This window comes from Triticum dicoccoides, chromosome 7B (assembly GCF_002162155.2).
Source record: "Triticum dicoccoides isolate Atlit2015 ecotype Zavitan chromosome 7B, WEW_v2.0, whole genome shotgun sequence".
NCBI classification, from domain to species: Eukaryota; Viridiplantae; Streptophyta; class Magnoliopsida; order Poales; family Poaceae; genus Triticum; species Triticum dicoccoides.
Genome location: NC_041393.1, coordinates 549,170,009 through 549,179,447, shown reverse-complemented (window position 1 = coordinate 549,179,447; position 9,439 = coordinate 549,170,009).

Sequence of the window (9,439 nt, the reverse complement as noted above, 5' to 3'; positions counted from 1 at the left end):
GGGGAGGCGGCGCTGGAGGCGCTGGCCGGCGCGGGGGGTGCTGGGGCGGCGGCGCGGGTGACGTGTCGCACCCTGATTGGGCCGGGCGACGTGTCCGGCGGACATGTCCGGCGCGGATGGACATGTCCGGCGGCGCGGGGAGGAGTTTGCTAGGGTTTGATCCGCGAAAATGGATGGGGAGGACGTTTATATAGGCATAGGGAGCTAGGAGAGTCCAAATGAGGAGCGGTTTTCGCCCACACGATCATAATCGAACGACCGAGAGCATGGAGGGGAGTTAGATGGGTTTTGGGCCACTTTGGATGGGGTGTTGGGCTGCACACAAAAGAGGCTTTATGGTTACCCGGTTAACCGTTGGAGTATCAAACGGACTCCAAATGGCACGAAACTTGACAGGCGGTCTACCGGTGCTATACCAAGGCCGCTTGGCAAGACTCGGTCCATTCCGAGAATGTTTAACACCCGCACAAGAGAAGAGGCAAAAAGGGGCGTCGGAGGACATAGGAGTGCCGGATTGCAAAACGGACAACAGGGAAAATGCTCGGATGCATGAGATGAACACGTATGCAAAATGAAATGCACATGATGACATGATAAAATGCAACATGCAAGCAAATGACATGGCAAGGACGGCGAATAACTGGCAGACACCTGGCGCATCGAATCCGGGGCATTACACTCCCCCCCCCCCTTTGACATCAATTTCCAAGAAGGGTCTTCTGGAATTTGTCGAATGGGTTTGGTCCTTGAGACAAAGAACAAAGCAATGATAAAAATGGGATGCTTGTAGAGGACAAGATTCATTGAGTGGAGCTGGATCAGAAGAAACACAGAATTATGTGGCAAACTGTTTTTCCTGTTATGAAATCGGTGGCACCGAGTGAGTTGCTTCGGTTGGGCCGAAAATAACAAATCGGTGAAACCGAGTTCACCATAGAGAAAACACTTGTCACCTCAGCTCACTAGACTAGTAAGATCTCACAAAGATTTGCAAGGAATTTACTGAAAGATGTGCAATGAATTGGAATGCAGAAAATGCAGAACAAACAGAAAGAAAGAAATCTAGATGAAGTTTTTTTTTGATAGGGGAAACAAATATGCATGAGACAAATGCAAAAACACAGAAAAGAACATAAGAGAACTTCATCTAGAGATGGTCGGCGACAAGGTCACCTATGTTAGAGTATATTGACTTAGGAGTCAAGTGAGATCACTTGATCATAGGTCATACTCATCGTTTAAGCTCAAAATGGGGTTGCCATTTTTCGTTAAAGCATCTTGATGTATTCACATCTTGTCGAGTTGCCTTAGCTCATGACTTGGAGTAAAGCTTCTCTAAGATGGAATAACATACCTTCGTTGGTGGTATTGTCCATGTAGTTGAACTTGTGTGGGTTGCTCAAGGTGGATGTAGCTCATCAAGAATTTGGAGCACCACTTGGAATTTTAGTCCATCTACCTACATGGGTTAGTTCTTGCAAGGAAGAGCACTCGTTTATCCAAACATGACAATCATGAAGCTCAACATAGAATTTGTCAAAGGATATATTTAAGAAGTTTCGTGCTTCCTTGTCTTCAACCACCAAGGTGCAGAGACTTGGTGATGTAGAGATTGCTCAAGATATGAGTAGATTACAATCTCATGGAATTTGATTCCACCAAGTACCTACATGGGTTAGATAACATGCAAGATACAAGTATATCCAGGACATAAGATATTCATCATAAGAGAAATATCAAGGATTAGTCATAAGCTCATGTCTTGCATGTATCCAATGGAGTTTCTACTCCAAGTTTGAAGCATCAATGATGTTCAATTCTCCTCTTAACCTGCAAAACACTTTCTCATCAAGAGGTTTAGTGAATATATCCGCTAATTGCTTTTCGGTGCGTACATGCTTAAGATCAATGTCACCCTTAGCAACATGATCTCGAATGAAATGATGACAAACTTCAATATGCTTAGTTCGAGAATGTTGCATAGGATTATGACCAATTTTAATAGCACTTTCATTGTCACAAAGCAATGGAACATGTCTCACATATATCCCATAGTCTTTAAGAGTTTGGGTCATCCAAAGTAATTGAGCACAACATGAACCAGCGGCAATATATTCAGCTTCGGCAGTGGATAAGGATACCGAGTTTTGTTTCTTGGAGGATCAAGACACAAGAGATCTACCAAGAAATTGACAAGTACCCGAAGTGGACTTTCTATCAACCTTGTCTCCGGCATAGTCCGAGTCGGAATAGCCAACAAGATCGAAAGAGGCCCTCTTAGGATACCAAATGCCAAAGTTTGGTGTATGGATTAAGTATCTCACTATCCTTTTCACGGCCTTAAGATGACATTCCTTAGGAGCAGCTTGATATCGTGCACACATGCACACACTTAGCATGATATCGGGACGTGAAGCACATAGATATAACAATGAACCGATCATAGAGAGATAAACCTTTTGATCAACCGGTTCACCATCTTTGGTCAATTCATTATGTCCACTAGTAGGCATGGGTGTAGACATACCTTTGCATTCTTGCATATTGAACTTCTTGAATAAGTCCTTGGTGTACTTCGTTTGAGAAACAAAGGTACCTTCCTTAGTTTGCTTGATTTGCAACCCAAGAAAGAATTTGAGTTCACTCATCATAGACATCTCAAACTTCTCCGACATTAGCTTCCCAAACTTTTCACTAAAATAAGGGTTAGTCGAACCAAATATAATATCATCAACATAGATTTGGCACACAAATAGTTCTCCATTAACCCTTTTAGTAAAAAGAGTAGAATCAATTTTCCCAATTTCAAAGCCTTTCTCAATAAGGAACTTGGTCAAGCATTTATACCAAGCTCTAGGAGCTTGTTTAAGACCATAAAGAGCTTTGTGAAGTTTGTAAACATGATTGGGTTTCTTAGGATTGACAAAGCCGGGAGGTTGCTAACATAAACTTCCTCCTCTATTTCACCATTTAGAAAAGCACTTTTAATGTCCATTTGGTACAAGGTGATATCATGATGATTAGCATAGGCAAGTAAGATGCGAATGGACTCAAGTCTAGCAACGGGAGCGTAAGTCTCACCATAGTCCATACCTTCGACTTGTGTGTAGCCTTGGGCGACGAGACGTGCTTTGTTGCGAACTACTTGTCCATCTTCATCTTGCTTGTTGCGAAACACCCATTTGGTACCGATGACGTTGTGGTTGTTGTCGAGCTTCTCAACCAATGTCCAAACTTGATTCCTCTCAAAGTTATGTAGCTCTTCATGCATAGCATTTATCCAATCCGGATCTTCCAATGCTTCTTCAACCTTCATAGGTTCAATGCTAGAGATGAAAGAATAGTTTTCACAAAAGTTAGCTAAATGAGTTTTAGAGCGAGTGATTCTCCCGGTTTGAATGTCATTGTAGATTTGCTCGACGGGATGATCTTTAGCAATTCTTGCTCGAACTCGTGAAAGCTTTTGCTTGGGTCTTCATTGAAAATCTTCTTCATCTTGTTCTTCTTCTTCTTGGCCTTCTTCATTGTTGGCATTGTCGTTCTCTTGTCGTGGTGGAGAAGGAGGTTGTTGACGTTCATCTTGATGCACTTCCTCGTTTTCTTCATCTTGGTGTGTCCCGCTTGTGGATGCTTCCGTATCAACTCTTGGTTCACCTTGTTGTGAAGTTGAAGCTTCCACTTGGACGGACGAGGTACTCTCCTTCACCTACGTTGGATGAACCTTGCCAATAGCCAAGTCTTGAATTGCTTCCGAAGGATCTTTGTCACCTACATCAATTGGCAATTGCTCTACTTGCGAGCCGTTAGATTCATCAAACTTCACATCTACCGTCTCTTCAACCTTTAGGGTGAAATTGTTGTAGACTTGGTAAGTGTGAGAGTTTGAGCCATAACCTAGTAGCAAACCTTCATGAGACTTAGGAGCAAATTTAGAGCAACGATGCTTATCAAGAATGTAGCGCTTTGAGCCGAATACTTGAAAGTATCCAACTTGGGGTTTGTTACTGGTGAGGAGCTCGTATGTCGTCTTGCCGAGTAGCTTGTGAAGATACAAGCGATTTGTTGCATGACAAGCTGTCTCAACCGCTTCTGCCCAAAAGTGCTTCGGCGTCATGTACTCATCAAGCATTGTTCTCGCCATTTCGATGAGCGTCCGATTCTTCCTCTCAACAACTCCGTTTTGTTGAGGTGTGTACGTAGACGAGAACTCGTGTGAAATCCCTTATTCATCAAGAAAGGTATCCACATTTGCGTTCTTGAACTCCATTCCGTTGTCGTTGTGAACCTTCTTGATATTCACTTCAAATTGATTTTGAGCCTTCCTTGCGAAGTTTTTGAAGATCTTTTGGACCTGCGATTTATCATCGAGAAAGAACACCCACGTAAATCTTGAAAAATCATCAACTATAACTAGACCAAAAGAATTTCCACCAAGACTCTTGTAAGAGTTGGGACCAAAGATATCCATGTGAAGTAGCTCGAGTGGCCTCCTTGTAGTCATGATGTTCTTCACGGGATGCCTTCCTCCAACCTGTTTACCTGCCTGACAAGCGCTGCAAAGTCTATCCTTATCAAATATGACATCGTTAACTCCAAGGATATGATTTCCTTTAATAAGCTTATCAAGGTTTCGCATACCAACATGACCTAATCGTCTATGCCACAACCAACCTTTTGAGGATTTAGCAATGAAGCAAGTTTTAGGTTGAGCCTTTTTAGTGAAATCAACAATGTATAGATCACCTCTACGCACACCGGTAAAGACCATTTTATGATTATATCGACAAAAAACTTGGCAATCTACTTCAGTAAATAGAACATTGAAACTGAAATCAACAAGTCTAGATACTGAAAGTAAGTTGTAACCAAGAGATTCAACGAGTATGACATTTTGTATGGAGCTATCATGTGATATGGCCACCTTACCGAGGCCAACCACCTTACCCTTTGAGTTGTCACCGAAGGTGACATACTTTCGAGGACTATCATTATCAGCAAGCTCACGAAACATGTCTTTATCTCCGGTCATGTGATCGGTACATCCACTATCAAGAACCCATTCCTTTCCTCCTGACATGTATCCCCGAAGATTTGCCATAAGACCAAAATGTCTCATTGCATCATCAAGATCGAAGTCACTATCATCATCCTCATCATAGTATCCATGTTCAACATCGTCATGTGGTGGATCAAGTCCTAGAGAGGGTGATTCATTAGAATGAGTTTGACAATAATCTTGCTTATGAATTTTTATAGCTTTGGAAATAATATCACTAATAATACCAACATTTCCTATGGCATGCATAAAGTTTGTAAGCTCAAATAGATGATCACCAAACATAGGATCACTAGTATTCATCTTACTCAAAGCAATGGACTTATGGAGAATTTCATCAAGATCTTTCAAGGAATAATCTGGAAACCGTTCCTCAAGAAATTTCCATATGGTGTAGGCACATTTAAAAGTAGGCAAGCATCCAATCAAGTTTCTAGGCAATCCTCTAATGATAAGTTCGGCAGTTCTAAGATTCCTAATCATGTCAATTGACTCATCATGGGTAGGATGCATAGGATCAACATAAGGTGTACAAGGGCTAGCAATGTACTTGTTAAAATGATATTGATTGAAAATAGCAAGCATCTCATTTTTGCACTCATGAAAATACTCTCCATCAAGAATAGGCACTCTATGTCTAAGACTCCCAATAGTAGACTCATCCATCTTCCTCCAATGGTGATTAAACCAAAGCAATGGAGACCAATGCTCTGATACCACTTGTAGGACCTTGAGAAGAGGTGTCTAGAGGGGGGTGATTAGACACTAAGTACCAAAGTTGCAGTTTTTAAGTTTCTTTAAGTTTAAGTGGAGTTTAGGCACAAGTTTAACATTCACAATACATATCAAGCAAGCATGCAAGAGTATATGGGCAGCGGAAAGTAAAGCATGCAACTTGCAAGAAAGTAAAGGGAAGGGTTTGGAGGATTCAAACGCAATTGGAGACACGGATGTTTTTGGCGTGGTTCCGATAGGTGGTGCTATCGTACATCCACGTTGATCGAGACTTCAACCCACGAAGGGTAACGCCTGAGCGAGTCCACGGAGGGCTCCACCCACGAAGGGTCCGCGAAGAAGCTGTTGGAAATATGCCCTAGAGGCAATAATAAATTGATTATTATTATATTTCCTTGTTCATGATAATCGTTTATTATCCATGCTATAATTGTATTGATAGGAAACTCAGATACATGTGTGGATATATAGACAACACCATGTCCCTAGTAAGCCTCTAGTTGACTAGCTCGTTGATCAATAGATGGTTACGGTTTCCTGACCATGGACATTGGATGTCGTTGATAACGGGATCACATCATTATAAGAATGATGTGATGGACAAGACCCAATCCTAAGCCTAGCACAAAGATCGTAGTCCGTATGCTAAAGCTTTTCTAATGTCAAGTATCTTTTCCTTAGACCATGAGATTGTGCAACTCCCGGATACCGTAGGAATGCTTTGGGTGTACCAAATGTCACAACGTAACTGGGTGGCTATAAAGGTGCATTACAGGTATCTCCGAAAGTATCTGTTGGGTTGGCACGAATCGAGACTGGGATTTGTCACTCCGTGTAAACGGAGAGGTATCTCTGGGCCCACTCGGTAGGACATCATCATAATGTGCACAATGTGACCAAGGGGTTGATCATGGGATGATGTGTTACAGAACGAGTAAAGAGACTTGCCTGTAACGAGATTGAACAAGGTATCGGGATACCGACGATCGAATCTCGGGCAAGTATCGTACCGCTAGACAAAGGGAATTGTATACGGGAATGATTAAGTCCTTGACATCGTGGTTCATCCGATGAGATCATCGTGGAACATGTGGGAGCCAACATGGGTATCCAGATCCCGCTGTTGGTTATTGACCGGAGAGTCATCTCGGTCATGTCTGCATGTCTCCCGAACCCGTAGGGTCTACACACTTAAGGTTCGGTGACGCTAGGGTTATAGAGATATTAGTATGCGGTAACCCGAAAGTTGTTAGGAGTCCCGGATGAGATCCCGGACGTCACGAGGAGTTCCGGAATGGTCCGGAGGTAAAGAATTATATATAGGAAGTGCTATTTCGGCCATCGGGACAAGTTTCGGGGTCATCGGTATTGTACCGGGACCACCGGAAGGGTCCCGGGGGTCCACCGGGTGGGTCCACCTGCCCCGGGGGGCCACATGGGCTGTAGGGGGTGCGCCTTGGCCTACATGGGCCAAGGGCACCAGCCCCAAGAGGCCCATGTGCCAAGAGAAGAGAAAAAGGGGAGAGTCCTAAAGGGGGAAGGCACCTCCGAGGTGCCTTGGGGAGGATGGACTCCTCCCCCCCCTTGGCCGCACCCTTTCCTTGGAGGAAGGGGCAAGGGCTGCGCCTCCCCCCTCTCCCTTGTCCCTATATATAGTGGGGAAAAGGAGGAGCAACTACACCTAAGGCCTGGCGCCTCCCTCTCCCTCCCGTGACACATCTCCCTCCTCCCGCAGTGCTTAGCGAAGCCCTGTTGGAATCCCGCTACTTCCACCACGCCGTCGTGCTGCTGGATCTCCATCAACCTCTCCCTCCTCCTTGATGGATCAAGGCGTGGGAGACGTCTCCGTTCCGTACGTGTGTTGAACGCGGAGGTGCCGTCCGTTCGGCGCTAGGATCATCGGTGATTTGAATCACGACGAGTAGGACTCCATCAACACCGTTCACTTGAACGCTTCCGCTTAGCGATCTACAAGGGTATGTAGATGCAATCTCCTTCCCCTCGTTGCTGGTCTCCATAGATAGATCTTGGTGACACGTAGGAAAATTTTGAATTTCTGCTACGTTCCCCAACAGTGGCATCACGAGCTAGGTTTATGCGTAGTTTCTATGCATGAGTAGAACACAAAGTAGTTGTGGGCGTTGATTTTGTTCAATATGCTTGCCGTTACTAGTCTTATCTTGATTCAGCGGCATCGTGGGATGAAGCGGCCCGGACCGACCTTACACGTACTCTTACGTGAGACAGGTTCCACCGAATGACATGCACTTGGTGCATAAGGTGGCTAGCGGGTGCCAGTCTCTCCCACTTTAGTCGGAACAGATTCGATGAAAAGGGTCCTTATGAAGGGTAAATAGCAATTGGCATATCACGTTATGGTTTTGCGTAGGTAAGAAACGTTCTTGCTAGAAACCCATAGCAGCCACGTAAAACATGCAAACAACAATTAGAGGACGTCTAACTTGTTTTTGCAGGGTATGCTTTGTGATGTGATATGGCCAAAAGGATGTGATGAATGATATATGTGATGTATGAGATTGATCATGTTCTTGTAATAGGAATCACGACTTGCATGTCGATGAGTATGACAACCGGCAGGAGCCATAGGAGTTGTCTTAATTTATTTATGACCTGCGTGTCAACATAAACGTCATGTAATTACTTCACTTTATTGCTAACCGTTAGCTGTAGTAGTAGAAGTAATAGATGATGTGACAACTTCAAAAAGACACGATGATGGAGATCATGATGATGGAGATCATGGTGTCATGCCGGTGACGATGATGATCATGGAGCCCCAAGATGGAGATCAAAGGAGCTATATGATATTGGCCATATCATGTCACTATTATTTGATTGCATGTGATGTTTATCATGTTCATACATCTTATTTGCTTAGAACGACGGTAGTAAATAAGATGATCCCTCATTAAAATTTCAAGAAGTGTTCTCCCCTAACTGTGCACCGTTGCTACAGTTCGTCGTTTTGAAGCACCACGTGATGATCGGGTGTGATAGATCCTTACGTTCACATACAACGGGTGTAAGACAGTTTTACACATGCAAAACACTTAGGGTTAACTTGACGAGCCTAGCATGTGCATAGACATGGCCTCGGAACACAGAAGACCGAAAGGTCGAGCATGAGTCGTATGGTAGATACGATCAACATGAAGATGTTCACCGACGTTGACTAGTCCGTCTCACGTGATGATCGGACATGGCCTAGTTGACTCGGATCATGTAATCACTTAGATGACTAGAGGGATGTCTATCTAAGTGGGAGTTCATAAGATGAACTTAATTATCCTGAACATAGTCAAAAAGGTTTTTGCAAATTATGTCATAGCTCGCGCTTTAGTTCTACTATTTAGATATGTTCCTAGAGAAAATTTAGTTGAAAGTTGATAGTAGCAATTATGCGGACTGGGTCCGTAAACTGAGGATTGTCCTCATTGCTTCATAGAAGGCTTATGTCCTTAATGCACCGCTCAGTGTGCTGAACCTCGAACGTCGTCTGTGGATGTTGCGAACATCTGACATACACATTTTGATAACTACGTGATAGTTCAGTTAAACGGTTTAGAATTGAGGCACCAAAGATGTTTTTTGAAACGTTGCGGAACATATGAGATGTTTCGAGGGCTG